General features: G+C 37.7%; 1 long non-coding RNA gene across 1 annotated transcript in view; it reads right to left on the bottom strand.

Moving 5' to 3' along the window:
- LOC138432681 (uncharacterized) overlaps positions 1–14971 on the bottom strand; it is a 150469-nt gene extending 135498 nt beyond the window's left edge. The window contains exon 1 of the long non-coding RNA XR_011253946.1: positions 14850–14971. This is a non-coding gene — a long non-coding RNA (uncharacterized lncRNA). The remainder of the gene's footprint in view (positions 1–14849) is intronic.
- Between the last annotated feature and the right edge of the window lie 1932 nt (positions 14972–16903).

Raw genomic sequence — 16903 nt, 5'->3', positions numbered from 1 at the left:
CTCACAAAAAGTTTCCATTTCACCATGCAATAAAGTTTCAGTAGAACCATTATGGCTTAGATCCCAGAAACAAAGGAAGAATATTAATTTGCATGAATCCTGCATATAGATGATTAAATTCAGAATTAGATGATGCATCAAATTAGTTAAAAGTTCAGTTTTCAGTCTTTAGAATCTGTGAGTAATGTAGCAAACAAGGGTGATAAACTTTATTGTGTGCTTTGACATGTGCAGCAATAAATTTATTCCTGGCTAGTTGGTTTTTTTAAAAAACTCAAAATCTCATTTAAAAAATAAATAAGATACAGAAAGAAAGATTCTGGTCCTTCACATCCATCCATCCCTGACCAGGCAATGATGTAATTTATCCATTACCATACCCCAACAACCTACAATTCTGAATGGTTTTCTCATAGGAGCTTATGTGTATATTGATTTAGCTATACCTCTTACCAGGTTCCCTTAGTAAGTAAGGATATATTTCAAAGGCTTAGAGATATAGTCTAAAACCATGAGATGTAGTCTAAAATATGGCCCTTAAAACCCAAACTCATGTTTATTAGCATTGAACACTAGCAATTGATAACATACTTGGCAGTATTTGTTTTGTTAAAACCTGAAATAAATTAAAGTTTTAAGGTCAGAGTTTAAAAGAAAAGTTATGGAAGATTCTTAGAACTGTTATGACTTTTTTTTTTCAAATAATTAATTGCAAGTGACCTTTAAATTTAATGTAACTAAGTAATGAGTCAATTTTTCCAAGAAACTAGAATTTTTTGGTCAACTGTATATGATATGTAATGAGCTCAGGACTGTATCTTTGTTTCTCTGTTGTTGGTGTATTTCCACCATGGCTCCAAGATGTACAGGGCAAGACTTTCAAAACTAGAAAATAGGAAGGAAGTTCTCCCTTTTATGTCACCAAGCAGGATTGTTAACAATCTGCCACAACCCATCCCAGTATCATTTTTCATTTTCTGTAAACACAATCATTATGTATTGTAAATATTTCCTCCTTAGAAGGAAACAATTGTTCACTAGAAGTAGAGACATTCATTTTAACATGGAAAATTCAAATTAATTAAGGCTTCCCTGGTGGCTCAGATGGTAAAGCATCTGTCTGCAATGCAGGAGACCCGGGTTCGATCCAATTAATTAACAAAACATCAACTAGTAGGTTTCCACAATGTCAGTGACGAAGCTAAAAGTCATTAGCCCTTATCACAAAGTTGTCAATAAAAGGATTGTGTGATATAGGACAAAAAGGAAAGTGTTCAAACAGCAGTAATTATCACCTTGGATTTCTAGGGGGCTGTAAAATACTCCTGTTACCTTATGCCTCCCCTTCCAAGTGTGAAGCAGATAACAAGAGTGGTCCTCTCTCTTAACTGATTGCAAGCCTAAAGCAAAATGGTCAGTTGACTTACCTGGGCTAATAAAATCACTTCTAAACTAAGGGTAACATCATAAACCTTTACTATCTGCAATGGTTAATTTTATGTGTCAACCTGGCCTAGATTTTGGCCAAATTGAAGTGAAAGTTGCTCAGTTATGTCCAACTCTTTGTGACCCACATGGACTATACAGTCCATGGAATTCTCCAGGCCGGGATACTGAAGTGGGTAACATTTTCCTTCTCCAGGGGATCTTCCCAACCCAAGGGCTGAACCCAGATCTCCTGCATAGCAGGCGGATTCTTTACGAACTGAGCCACCCCAAGTAAGCCCAAGCATACTGGGGTGGGTAGCCTATCCTTTCTCCAGGGTATCTTCCCAACAGAGGAATCAAACTGGGGTCTCCCACATTGCACGCAGATTCTTTACCAACTGAGCTACAACCGGCACAGCTTTCTGGCCGAACATCAGTCTAGATTTTGCTGTGAAGCCATTTTAAGTGTGAAAGTGAAAGTCGTTTCGACTCTTTACAACCCCATGATCTACACAGTCCATGGAATTCTCAGACCAGAATACTGGAGGGGGTAGCCTTTCCCTTTTCCAAGGGACCTTCCCAATCCAGGGATTGAACCCAGGTCTCCCACATTGCAGGTGGATTCTTTATCAGCTGAGTCACCAGGGAAGCCCAAAAATACTGGAGTGGGTAGCCTATCCCTTCTCCAGCAGATCTTCCCGACCCAGGAATCACACTGGGGTCTCCTGCATTGCATGCGGATTCTTTACCAACTGAGCTATGAGGGAAGCTTAACATTTCATCAGTAGGCCTTGAGTAAAACAAGTTACCCTCATAATGTGAGTGAGTTTTGTCCAATCAGCTGAGAGCCTTAAGAGCAAGGACTGAAGGAAAGGACTTCTCTTCAAGACAGCAACACAGAAACCCTCCTGAATCTCCATACTGCTGCTCGGTAAAATTCAGATTCAAAGTTATAACTTCAACTCTTATCTCAATTTCCAGACTGCTGGCTTGCTCCTCACAATCACGAGAGCCAATCCAGTTATATATATATATACACACATACATACACATATATGTAAATATTTAATTGAATATATATATATTTAAATGTATAAATTTTAAACATATATAATCTTAATGTGAAATACGTTTTATATATATTTATATATCCTATTGGTCTGCTTCTCTGGAGAACCCTGACTAATGCACTATCTTAGAGTGTTTCCAAAGTTTTATGAATGGAAGTCAAGTGACTCTTAAATTTAAATAGCTAAAATAGATGATTTTTTTCTGATTTCATATTTTATAAATCTATAAATAGCACCACATTTTCTCTCACTTCCTTATTTAAAACCCACAAATGGCTTTCCAACCCCGGAAATCTTTAGCATGGCCCACAATGCCCTGTGTTTTCTGCCCCCAGACAGAAGGTTCATCTCACAAAATAACCAAATCACTTTCTTCTCCTGGGCGTGGACAGTCAGTGGGAAAAAGAATGCCCTAGTCTGTGCCCTTTTGAGCACAGAACTAAAACAGCTGGGAATAGATGCTTTTAATAGTTTCAGAAAAGTGTCTGAGCAGATTGTTCTAGCCCATACTAGATATTTCTGCCCAGACAACTGGGGTCTACCCTCCATATCAGCTTACTTTTCTACTCTGAGGACTGCTGGCTGCCTAGTGAGAAGGTTTTAGCCATTGGCGCTCATTTCTTCAAACTTCCTTTCTATAACTCGAGCTGTTTTCACAGTACAACATTTCCCTAGATGTGATGCAATACTTACTGTCCTGTTTTCCTAGTGTATACTTTGATGCACCTGGTCACTTTGATGCAATTTGAAAAACACTCTGGTGCCTATAAATAGAGAAGACACCTTGGTCTCATTTGTTGTTGTTTAGTTGCTCAGTGGTTTCTGATCCTTTTGCGACCCTATGGACTGTAGCCCACCAGACTGCTCTGTCCATGGGATTTCCCAGGTAAGAATACTGGAGTGGGTTACCATTTCCTTCTCCAGGGGATCTTCCCAACCCAGGGATTGAACCCACAACTCCTACATTGACAGGCAGATTCTTTACCACTGAGCCACCCGGGATGCCCCTCGGTCCTATTAGCAACACATTTAAAAATGATCTCTTTGGTTACTGCCATAGAGGGCACCTCTACTTTGGCTCTGTTGTTATTTTCTTCAGTGTGAGTGGAAAACGTTTTCTGACACAGTCCCTACAATCTGAGAATAATGTCCCCATTTGGTATCTGAGGTTCCTGTGCACTACTTAAGCTGTCCTATTCCTGAGTAATCTGGCCATGTGATTTGTCTCTGTGTCTGAGTTATTCAGCATCCAAGTCCTAAACCTAGTAATCCTCTATTGTCAACATGTTGGAAAGAACTTGGGTTATTCCATTCCCACCCCCCACTAAGCTTTGTACACTGTTTACCTTTTGAGACAGTAATAAAATGTCCCATAACAGAAGCAGAAATCTGTAGAAATCTCCCAACAAAAGATTAGTGATAAAATGAGTGTGTAGAAAGTTGGGCTGCATGAAAGTCCAACAGGGTGCTTATGCCACTACACTTCAGGGTCCCAGCACATACACATGATGGTGCCCACCACCGCCACTACCATCACAAGAGCGGTGAGGAAAAGAACAAGAAAAGGGGGATACACCTCACACAATTCTAATCAATTATAATCACAGGAGGGAACCTTGACCTGATTATGTAAACTCTGGATTGTGTGACTGTATTAAATATGTCAACAGAAGGAAGAAGGTCTATGTAAGACCTAGTAAAAGAGAAGTAAAAAGTAAGAAGTGGTCAGTGTATCTCACGCGTCATCCAAAGGGGAAATGCCTTAAACTTTGGGCTTAGAAATTTCATTCCTTTAGGCAGAAAATAAAGATAAAAATTTATACAATATGGTTCCTAGTCTGGGGCAGAGAACATTCTAAGCACTCTAACTAACTCACTTGATATGCATAGCAGGCTATAAATAGGAAGTATTATTATCTATATTTTCATATAGGAAAACTGAGGGACAAAACTTGCATTCATATCACTTGCCCAAAGCCAAGAGTGGAGCTGGACTTGAATCTAGAGAGCCTGACCCCAGGATCTGCTCTCTAATATTAGAATATAGTATAAGGGGAAAGACTGCTTCACTTTCTCTTTGAGAAGAGAGAAGAGTAAACTAGCATTGTTGTGCACCTGCTTATTGCTGAGGACTGTGCCAAGAGTTTTACGTACATTGTGCTGGAAATAATCCTATGAGTCAAACCATCTAATCCCCATTTTACAGAAGTAGAAACTAGGCCTCAGGGAGGTCCCCATAGAAACAAGTACTTTCTAGGGGATCACTGGGAACTTGTCAAAATCAAAGCTAGGGTGTCTGCTCCCTTTCACTCATCTTGAAACTAAGCAACAAACAAATTTTGTATGTTAAACAGGCCTTGACGAGAAATGCAATCTTGAGACTGCGGTCCATTTGTTCATCTGATACAGACCACTGGACCAGTTGATAAAAAGACACACATACACACCACACACACACACACACACACACACACACACCATGTGCAAGAAACAAAAACAGGAAATTCAGTTTGGCTGTTTTCTGAACTGATCAAATTGAGTTGAACATGACTCAACTTTAATAGACCTCTTTCTACTGATTATGTGAGTCAACAGAGAGTGTTATGTTTAACAGGAAAAGGAGTCTACAGAACTTAACACATTTAGAATCCCTACAATTGTTTGGTTAGCTCCATAAAGACTCATTTAGATGTAGGAAGGAAGATCCAAAGTTACAATAGAAGTCAAAGCCAGAACTAAGATCACCACCCATAATTTTCTTCAAGTATGACTTTCCCAGAGACCTTTCCTTTAAATAAATTCACATTTTTTTAAGTCTGACTATATATGTATATATATATATATATATATATATATATAAACTTTTTATTTTGTATTGGAGTCTAGCCTATTAGCAAAGTTGTGATAGTTTCAGGTGAACAGCAAAGGGTCTTCAGTTCAGTCGCTCAGTCGTGTCCGACTCTTTGTGACCCCATGAATCTCAGCACGCCAGGCCTCCCTGTCCATCACCAGCTCCTGCAGTTCACTCAGACTCACGTCCATCGAGTCAGTGATGCCATCCAGCCATCTCATCCTCTGTCATGCCCTTCTCCTCCTGCCCCCAATCCCACCCAGCATCAGAGTCTTTTCCAATGAGTCAACTCTTTGCATGAGGTGGCCAAAGTACTGGAGTTTCACCTTTAGCATCATTCCCTCCAAAGAAATCCCAGGGTTGATCTCCTTCAGAATGGACTGGTTGGATCTCCTTGCAGTCCATGGGACTCTCAAGAGTCTTCTTGAACACCACAGTTCAAAAGCATCAATTCTTCGGCACTCAGCCTTCTTCATAGTCCAACTCTTACATCCATACGTGACTACTGGAAAAACCATAACCTTGACTAGATGGACCTTAGTCGGCAAAGTAATATCTCTGCTTTTGAATATGCTATCTAGGTTGATCATAGCTTTCCTTCCAAGGAGTAAGTGTCTTTTAATTTCATGGCTGCAGTCACCATCTGCATGATTTTGGAGCCCAAAAAATAAAGTCTGACACTGTTTCCACTGTTTTCCCATCTATTTCCCATGAAGTGATGGGACCAGATGCCATGATCATCATTTTCTGAGTGTTGAGCTTTAAGCCAACTTTTTCACTCTCCTCTTTCACTTTCATCAAGAGGCTTTTCAGTTCCTCTTCACTTTATGCCATAAGGGTGGTGTCATCTACATATCTGAGGTTATTGATATTTCTCCCAGAAATCTTGATTCCAGCTTGTGCTTCTTCCGGCCCAGCGTTTCTCATGATGTACTCTGCATAGAAGTTAAATAAGCAGAGTGACAATATACAGCCTTGATGTACTCCTTTTCCTATTTGGACCCAGTCTGTTGTTCCATGTCCAGGTCTAACTGTTGCTTCCTGACCTGCATACAGATTTCTCAAGAGGCAGGTCAGGTGGTCTGGTATTCCCATCTCTCTCAGAATTTTCCACAGTTATTAGCCATTCATAAACATGTATCAATTCTCCTTCAAACTCCCCTACCATGATAAAAGTATTTCATAGGAAGTTCTATGGAAAATAAATATAGATATTTTAAGACCCTAAAACTCACTGTCCTATGGTAATCATGTTAATATCTGAGACTGAATTAGGACTTTGCAATGTATGTAATATAGATATTTGGATCATGCTACATGTATATTTCTATGTCTTTTTTCATTTAATATTTCATCTATATTATTAAACATTATTTTACATTTAAAGATTGCACAGTATTTATAGCACACATATATCACAGGATATCTTCTACTGCTGGACATTCATGTTGTTTCTAGACTGCACTATTATAAACCAATTAATAGAAGTAGCAAGAGCATTAACACATTACTCTGAAAACTGATAAATAAGAGAAAGAATCAAGCATGTATCATACCCATCCTGCATGAATTTTTTTAGAGTAACCAAATTGTTGAAAAAGAGAGGTTTATCTTTGTAGAAAATTATAGTTAATTAATGCAAAAGAACTGGCAGAATTAGAAAAACATGATTTTGTATTCTAAAGAACATATGGGTACATATATCTTTAGAAAACAAAATAGTTACTAAAGGGGAGAGGCAAATAGTGGTATGGAATTAAGATACAAACTACCATATATAAAATAGATAAACAACAAGGATCTGTTGTATTTAGGGAATTATAGTCATTATCTTGTAATAACTTTTTTTAACCTTTTTATTTTGTAATAACTTTTAATGGAATATATTCTTTAAAATACTGAATCACTGTGTTGTATACTTGAAACTAATATTGTAAAAAAACTATACTTTGATTAAAAAATCTAATGAAATAATGAATGTAGGCAATGATCATTAATGAAAGTTATAACTAACAACTATGTATAAAGTCAATAAGGAAACTGATAAAAATAAAGGGAGGGGGGCCTCACCAGAACCTATTAATCTTCAGTAAAAGTGGGGCAACCAGAAATTTTATGCATGATACAGCAGGAAGTACAAAACACCACACATACAGTACTCTTGCCAAAAAATAAAAATAAAAATGAGCCTGTCTCTAATAAGCCTCACCCTAAGTACAACTTTACAGGAAATAAGTGGGCTAGAAAAAAATGAATGAAACCATGAAGCAAACAACAGCTAAATCTAGAATGAGGGACATTCTACAGGACAGATAACCTAATTTATTTATCCAAATAAAGAGGAAAGAGGAAGGGGTCAACTGTTATACGTTAGAAGAAACTTATGAGACATAATGTCAACACATGCATTGTGCAGACCTCTTTTGGATTCAAATGTGAAGAAAACAGGAGAAAAACATTCTTGGAACAATGAAGAAATTTTAGCATAAAACCTGTTCAGTTCTCTAGACTTAATAACAACCTTTGAATAATTTTTAAAGATTTTATCATATTCATGTATTTACAAATAAAATAAGATTTCTAGGAGTTGCTTTAAAATACTCCTGGAGAAAGAGAAATAAAGAAAACCAGGGACAGAAATAGAGCAGAAATAGATGAAACAAGACTGGGAAAATCTCACCAACTGTTGAAGCTGGATGAGGGGTACATAGAGATTTGTTGTAATGTTTTCTCGATGTTGGTATAAAATTTTCCATCATAAAAAAATTCCTAGAATATTGATATAAAAATCTTTTTGCATGTGTAGCTTTGAAATTTTTACTGGAACCACAGAATATATTCCTAGGAAGAGAACTATGGGGTCAAAGGCACGAGCTTCTTTGAGGTTCTCAGAAAAAAATTTTAAGTGCTCTCCAGAAAGTCTGTACCAGTTTATTAACTGCACTAAGATGTATGTGTCCATCTCACCAGACCATCACCAAATTGAATATATATTTTAAAACATTCATTCTATTTTGATAGATAAGGGTATATTATTTCATTTAATGTTTTCTCAAGGAATGGGTTGAACTCTTTTAATTGTAATTAGTCATGTATTTTTTCTTCACTGAATTGTCTGGTTATATTCTTTGTCCATTTTTTATTTAAGCCTTAGTGATTTTTGTTCTTTGATTGTAAGGTGTTTTTAAATAACAGCTCTTCTTAATCTGATGCCAAATATTTCTCCTCTATTTGATTTTTATTTTATGTTTTAAATATTTAGAAATAAATTTTTTATGTAATCAAATCTATAGACTTTGGTCTATGCTTTCTCTCATTATGTTCAAGCTTAAAAATTCTTGTCCTCCCTAAGACGAGGTAGATTCACTTTCTCATATTTTTATTTTAATGACTTTACTTTTTAAAATGTTTAATTTATCTAGATTTCACCTTGGTGCATGACTTATAGGCTTACTTTATTGTTTCCCCAAATAATAAGCCAATCATTTTTTTTCTTTTTCATTAAAATTTTTTTCTTTTAATATACCATCTGACACATAATAAGTCTCTTCACAGAGTACTCTCATATGTTCCTGGTTCTCTTGATAACATGGCTTCCTCTTACTGTTGAATTTTGTGCCTATACCATATTATTATGACTTTGTACCTGGTGAATAGACTTGTTAAACTAACTAGATAAGAAATGAGAGAAACAAGAAGAGAGCATATAATGTGTAGAGTAAATTTTTTATCAGATAGAGTGTATCATCTATATCATATGGATGTGAGAGTTGGACTGTGAAGAAGGCTGAGCGCCAAAGAATTGATGCTTTTGAACTGTGGTGTTGGAGAAGACTCTTGAGAGTCCCTTGGACTGCAAGGAGATCCAACCAGTCCATTCTGAAGGAGATCAACCCTGGGATTTCTTTGGAGGGAATGATGCTAAAGGTGAAACTCCAGTACTTTGGCCACCTCATGCGAAGAGTTGACTCATTGGAAAAGACTGTGATGCTGGGAGAGATTGAGGGCAGGAGGAGAAAGGGACGACCAAGTATGAGATGGCTGGATGGCATCACTGACTCGATGGATGTGAGTCTGAGTGAACTCCGGGAGTTGGTGATGGACAGGGAGGCCTGGTGTGCTGAGATTCATGGGGTCACAGAGTCGGACATGACTGAGCAATTGAACTGAACTGAACACAAAGTCTGTGTACTATATAAAAGAGAGCAAAGACTCTGGAGTGAGTATACAAAGAATCACAGTCTGGTTTTATTTATTCACTGGTTGTGTGTTCTTGGACGAAGCACTTAATTTCTCTGATTCTGTCTCCTCCATTGCAAAATGAACATAAAAACATCTATACCATGTGAGACATCCTTATAAAATATAAAACGCAGTGTATTTTTAAATTAAATGTTGACAATGTCCAGAATACTTAAAAAAAAAAAAAAGTAACAATGATTTCATTGGGAAGATGCTGAAGATACTTGACATGTCTTTTTCAGTAATTTCTGCAGTAAAGATGTCCACTTTTAATACAGATGGGTATTATTCAATCTGCCAGTTATGCTGAAGTGGGTTTAAAAAAACACACAAAAAAACTTTCTTTGGCTCTTGGAAATTCTGCATCATTAATGGAATTAAACATTTTCAATTAATTTCAATCTGGCATGGTCAATTTGACTGAAGTGCAGGATAGATGAAAATCTAGCTTCATTACTTAGTGCCTCTTGGCACCTACTTACAGACTTGGCTGTACCTGCATATTGAGGCATTCTAAGTAGAAGAGGAAAAAAATCCCCACCACAGCTGTAAACAAATAGGTCAGATACTGTGCTTAAAATGATCTTTAAAAATACTTCCAACAAGCGAGCTCTGCATAAACTCTCTTTGGTATCGGAAGCTGTGGTCTGTGCCTTTAAAAAGATGGAGACAACCACAGTCCTTGCCTTAGTGCAGCAAGGAAGGATGAAACATCTGGGACTTGGGGAAGCTGCCAGGTTTCCAGCAGTACTTTGGAGGGCTTGCCCTCCCTCCTCCTACGTTAACAACTCTGTGGCTACCTACAGCTGACAGCCCTGCTCTCAAAATCATCAACCCCCAATTATACCCACGCTGGCTGTCTTCTCTTGACCAGCCGGGCACTGGTTTCTAGCTGGCTTTCCAAACTTCTGTCCTCGCTTGGTGTGCCTGGCTTCCTCCCTTGTGTCAACAAGTTCTAGCATGTAGAACATGAGTAGGAGCAAGCTTTCAATAAATATACTTGGTGAATAGAATTGAATTTCAAATGAATAGCATAAAAAGTGCTACTAGAAAGGTGAAAAATGCCAGTCCTAAAGTGAATAATAGTCTCATACAGCCACCACCAGTAAATTTTATGAGCATTGAATTCTAGTGGAATATAGATTTCTTGACTACTCATATTTACATATCTTTCAAATCAGAGAGAAGAGGTTTAAGTGAAAAACATATATACTGTACTAAAGCAGTACAATTAAATTCTCAGCCCAGCTTGGCTTTTTTTCACATTTAGTAATGAAATCTCCCTAGGTATTTATTAGTTTCAATATGAGCACAATTAAAAGGAGAGAAGATTGGTGTAAAGTTTATATATCTTTAGGTGTGAACTATCATGGAAATCTATATACCATCCCATACTTAAATTTAATTCATTCAATGTATACCTTGTTGATCTAACAATAGTAGATTTATACTTATATGCATAAAATTTAGTTGAATATAAACAAAATAGTCATGTATAGTCTACTCTACAATCACCAAGCATAGACCAGAGCCCCAAACTGACTATAATTCAAATAAATAAGTCTTTTCTTCTTATGCTTTAAGTCTTGAAATTAAAAGTCCTTTATATTTTCCTCTAATTTCTCAAACTCCTATTAAATGCCTACCACGTGAATAGCATAGCTACACATTTACCCATACGTTTCCTCTATTAAATCAGATAATAACCCTGGGAAATTGGTATTATCACAATTTAACATTTTCTATTTATTTATTTTTGGCTGCACTGGGTCTTCATTGCTGCGCCAGCTCTTCTCTAGTTGTGGCGAGCAGGGGCTACTCTCTCTCCAGCTGTGGTGTGCAGACTTCTCATTGTATTGGCTTCTCTTGTTGCAGAACATGGGCTCTGGGGCATGCCGGCTTCTCTCTAGTTGTGGCACATGGGCTCAGTAGTTGTAGCTCCCAAGTTCTAGAGCACAGACTCAATAGTTGTGGTACACGACCTTAGTTTCTCTGAGGCATGTGGGATCTTCTCAGAACAGGGATCGAACCCGTGTCTCCTGCATTGGCTGATGGATTCTTCACCACTGAACCGCCAGGGAATCCCTGTGTTGTCACTTTAAATTCACCAAAGAACTCAAACCTGAGAGAGCTCAGGCAGCTATAAAGAACAGAACTGGAGTTTTAGCTTAGGTCTTCTGATTCTCAGACTTTTCCATAGTTTATTGTTCCTTTCCTAAACTTCTTCAGTTCAGTTCAGTTCAGTTCAGTCGCTCAGTCGTGTCTGACTCTTTGTGACCCCATGAATCACAGCACACCAGGCCTGCCTGTCCATCACCAACACCCAGAGTTCACTCAGACTCACGTCCATCGAGTCAGTGATGCCATCCAGCCATCTCATCCTTGGTCGTCCCCTTCTCCTACTGCCCCCAATCCCTCCCAGCATCAGTCTTTTCCAATGAGTCAACTCTTCGCATGAGGTGGCCAAAGTACTGGAGTTTCAGCTTCAGCATCAATCCTTCCAAAGAAATCCCAGGGCTGATCTCCTTCAGAATGGACTGGTTGGATCTCCTTGCAGTCCAAGGGAATCTCAAGAGTCTTCTTGAACACCACAGTTCAAAAGCATCAATTCTTCGGTGCTCAGCCTTCTTCACAGTCCAACTCTCACATCCATACATGACCACAGGAAAAACCATAGCCTTGACTAGACGGACCTCAGTTGGCAAAGTAATGTCTCTGCTTTTGAATATACTATCTAGGTTGGTCACTAAGCTCAACTGGTAACTATGGTTGAAAGGTATCATCACCACTAAAAAATAACAACAAACATTCAAAGAGAAAGTGTCATTATAGAATACACTGAAATATAAGATATTATGTCACCTCATACTTAAAAATAGATCATGGATTTTCAAATAGATTCCAAGTCCAACCACTCTCATCATGTGAAAGCAAAGTAAAGAAAAAGCCAAGCAAAGGCAAAGCTCTAAACAGACACAACAAAATCTGACTCTGCCTTCATTCACTATCTCTATTTCCCTGGGTAAGTCACTTCACATCTCAGAACCTCAATTTCCTCATCTATCAAATGGAAAAAGTAATTTCTCCCACAGAGTCTTGACTCAAGGGTTAAATTAGTGAAGTGAAGTCGCTCAGTCGTGCCCGACTCTATGCGACCCCATGGGCTGTTCTGTCCATGGGGTTTTCCAGGCAATAGTCCTGGAGTGGATTGCCATTTCCTTCTTCAGGGGATCTTCCCAACCCAGGGATCGAACCCAGGTCTCCCGCATTGTAGACAGATGCTTTACCATCTGAGCCACCCTGGTATATGCCCAGAAAACTGTAGTTAATACGGTAAACATTACATTTTCTAGGGGCAAGTTAGCTGATTTATAGAATAGAGATAGATCAAATTAAAAACACATCTATATGCATAATATGTGTTTGCGTGTCTGTGTAAATTAGAAGGCACATGATATTTGTAGCATATGATGATAATTGCTACCCCTGGCACCAGTTGATCAATACACTGACCTACAACTGCAGCCTCACCAACTGCCACTTTATCTGTTCAGCCTCCATTTGAGCTCTTTTTCTTCCTTCAGTCTTGCTATTTCCCCTACCCACCCCACTGCATTCTCTCTTCTAATCCTGGTTAAGATTACTTCTATGTGCCGTAGAAGTGATTAAGGTCCAAGTCCCCTCTGTACTAAACAATAGTTAATTTGTACCTGTAAGATACAGAGCTAGTATAATTACATTCACTGGTTATTTGGGATTGTTTGTTACCTTCCAACACCTTACCCCATTCCAAGCCTCCATACACAAACACACCTTCTTCTCAGTTAATTCATATTTGACTCATATATTTCTACACCAGGCCTTCCAAGTGGCTTTTTGACTTAGGTCTCTAGACACTAATAGCAGGGAAAGAATCACTTCTTAAAGGTGTATCCTATTTTGATAACCCTGAAAATTTCCTTTCTCATACTAAGCCAAACTCTCCTTTGGATAAGATTAATCTGAGCTTTTCTTCCCTTTAATGATCTTTAAAAAAAAAAAAAACTTCTCATCTAATCCTTTTTCCATGAAATCAGCCCTTCAGTTAAGATTCTGTATAAATCAGATTGTACCACAAAGGCATCATGCTAAATGAAAAATGTCAGTCTCAAAAGGTCACATACACTATAATCCCATTTATATGACATTTTGAGAAAGGGTAAAACCACAGGGACATAAGACACATCAGTTGTAGCCAGGGGTTAGGATCTAGAGGAGAGAGGGGAGTGTCACTAGCATCTGACTAGAAAGAGGCAGCATAAGTGAATTCTTTGGGTATTGAAATTATTCTGCTTCCTGTTGTGTTGGTGATTATAATATGCATGTATTAAAATTTATAGGACTGTACACCAGAAAAAGGTGAATATGACTATATGTAAATTTTGAAAAATTACAAATATTGATCTCATGTATCAAATGCTTATCATGATTCTTTCATTTTAATCTTCATAACAACCCCATAAGATAGATCATTTTATTATCATCCCTGTTTTAATAACAAAAATGAAAGTAGCACAGAGAGGTTAACTAACTTGCCAAGGCCACAGAATTTGATAGAGGCCGAGCTTTGATTTTAACCCCAGCAGTCTGACTCTAGAACTGAATATTTTTACCACTGTCCTACGCTGGCTCTGCAAAGAGAGAAAGTGGCTTTATTTTTCCTCTGTCAATGAAAAACACACGACCTCCTTGGCAAGGAAAATATCAGCTAGAATATTGAGTGAGCCAAAAAGTTTGTTCGGGTTTTTCTGTATGATGCAATGTAAAGCAAACTTTTTGGCCTGCCATATGTAAACGAATCAGCTTGCAAGCGGGGCAGAGCATGTGCCACCAAGACCAGCTTGTTTCTGGGCCATAAAATGTCTTAATTGTTGTTTTAATAACTTAAACTTTGCAATTTCCCATTTTCTTTGAAATAAAATGCCCTTTTGTTAACATACTAAAAACTTCCAAAATCAACTCTCTAGTGCCTATGGACACTGGTTTGAAAATCTGTAAAAGTCCCTTAAAAAATTCTGATTCTGATATAAAGAAAATAGAATGTATCAATAGGAAGCTCAAATAAATTGTTTAAAAATTTAAAAATCTTGCTCCACTCCTTCTCCCTCCCCACTTCCCCAAAACTAAATCCTTCCGGATATTTTTTGGAACTAAAACCTCTTAGTAATGAGACAAACGGATAAATACACCCACGCCTGGTGCCTTGTGGTCATTCTTACACATTCATTTAGGTCTTTCAGTGCCTGCAGTCTACAACTTCATTCTATGCACTTTGCAGAAATAAAGCTATCCACTGAAGAAGTGAAGCATGGCAAGCCTCATAATTCAGAAGCAGCAGCAGCTGGAAAGAGAAAACAAAGGGAAAAAATTATGATGGCTTTTAGAAACTAAGAGTCACAGAAAATGCCTAAATTTGGTGAGCACAATCTTGAGATAATAAAGGTTTCTCAGTTATTGGTTAAAGAAAATCTGCTTCTGGATTTTTAATGTTTGGGACTTGTTCATGATGGATTTAATCACTTTAGAACTATGCCCAAGACAGGTTATATGCACAGCCATGTACACATTGTCTATCTCCACATGAAAAATGGTCTGAGCTCTGTGTGACTTTTCTGCCTTAGATCCACCTTCTCTGAAATATTCAAGAGTTTAATGGATCTATTCTCAGGCCACTACCATCATTTCCCAAACATCTTTAGCCCAAACCCCTTAATATACAGAGGCAGTTCTTCTAATAAATTCTGGTAAACCTTATGTAACCTACAATTAAACTTCATCCAGAGTAACATCAAAAAAGGAACCAAAGAGAGATCAGGGCAACATAGGACACATTATTTGAATTCTCTGGTCATCTTCCATAAAATTGCATTAGCTATATTTATCTTTCAGGGTTAGCATTAGAATCAAATAAAATGATACTGACCTAACAAAGTCCTTGCCATATAACTAGGCTCCCTATAAGTAGTGGTTATAATTATGATCAAGGAAAGAAGTTCCGCAGATGGAACATTGTTCATCTATGGCCATTTGCAACTTTATTTCACAATATTTCCTTAGGCAAATTTCTCTATTCTTTGCCTCAATATCAGGTTTGATCTTGTTGTAAACTCATGGGGTTTGCAGTGTTAATTATCAGTTACCAGCACACCTCCTATGAAATACAATGGTTTTTGGTTTATGAAATTAGGCTTGCTAGAGAAATGTTGAAGAGATGTGAAATGGCTTTGCAACTTGATGCAGCTACCCGGGAGATTGCACAATCTTAATTCACAGGCGCAAGCACACACACCCACACACCCAGGAAGTGCGGGGGGTCTTGTGGAAATCAGTAGCTTATCTATTATGTGCACTCCGGAGCTGTAAACAAGACCATGTGAAGACTCAGCTAGAATGTTTCCTCTGAGTCAGTATTAAACAAACTTCCGAAATGTTAGAGAAGGAAATATAAAGCCAGTGTACCCTGAAGACACCCAGGACAGAGAGCTGGGGATCTAGAAATTGTGTTCAACGCTGTTAGAGACTGACATAATAAAGTAAGTTCTGTAATAAAAGCAAATGCTGCTTAATAATCAATAGCTAATATGAATTAGAACAGGTTGTAATTTCCATCAGAATTTACATGACTTACATGTGGACTGGCAAAAAAAATTTTTTTTAACCTGTGATGTTTTATTCCATGAGAGTGATAGCCTGATTTTCTATTTGGTAATAATAACATTATGTAATAGTCTCAGTATAATTTGGTTCAGAATAAGAGGGAAAGAGCTCATCAATAGTGAAAAAATAAAGCCCCAGGAAAGCAAAGATTTTTCACAGACAGCATAGTGTGATACAATGGAAAAGACACAGGCTTTGAAATCAGAAGTATTCCAACTCTGCATTTGCAAGTTTTGTGATCTTGGGCAAGTTACATCCCCTTATTGAGACTCCATCTTCTTATCTATAAGATCATGACATTCATGAAGTTCTTATTAAGATCAGATTAGATATTAAGTGAGTAAGCAGTCTGACAAATATGAAGAGCTCTACAAATATGAGAAAATGGTTCACTGCTTTAAACTGTAAGTGTCCTCAGATCAACAAAACAGAGTCAGAAAGAAATCAAGTTTAGAATACCCTGGAATTGTTTTTGCTTGAGGTAGATAATGAGTTCTACAATTTACATTCTTTTTGACCTGCAGAACATTTTGGTTTTTAGGAAGGAAAAGAGGAATGTCACCTGTAACTGGAAATCTGCAGTTATAGCTGAATATAGAGAACATAAGTAAGAATA

The sequence above is a fragment of the Ovis canadensis genome, chromosome 2 (genome assembly GCF_042477335.2).
Source record: "Ovis canadensis isolate MfBH-ARS-UI-01 breed Bighorn chromosome 2, ARS-UI_OviCan_v2, whole genome shotgun sequence".
Taxonomy (NCBI): domain Eukaryota; kingdom Metazoa; phylum Chordata; class Mammalia; order Artiodactyla; family Bovidae; genus Ovis; species Ovis canadensis.
Note: the sequence above shows the minus strand (reverse complement) of the source record. Positions and strands in the feature narration are given on the sequence as shown.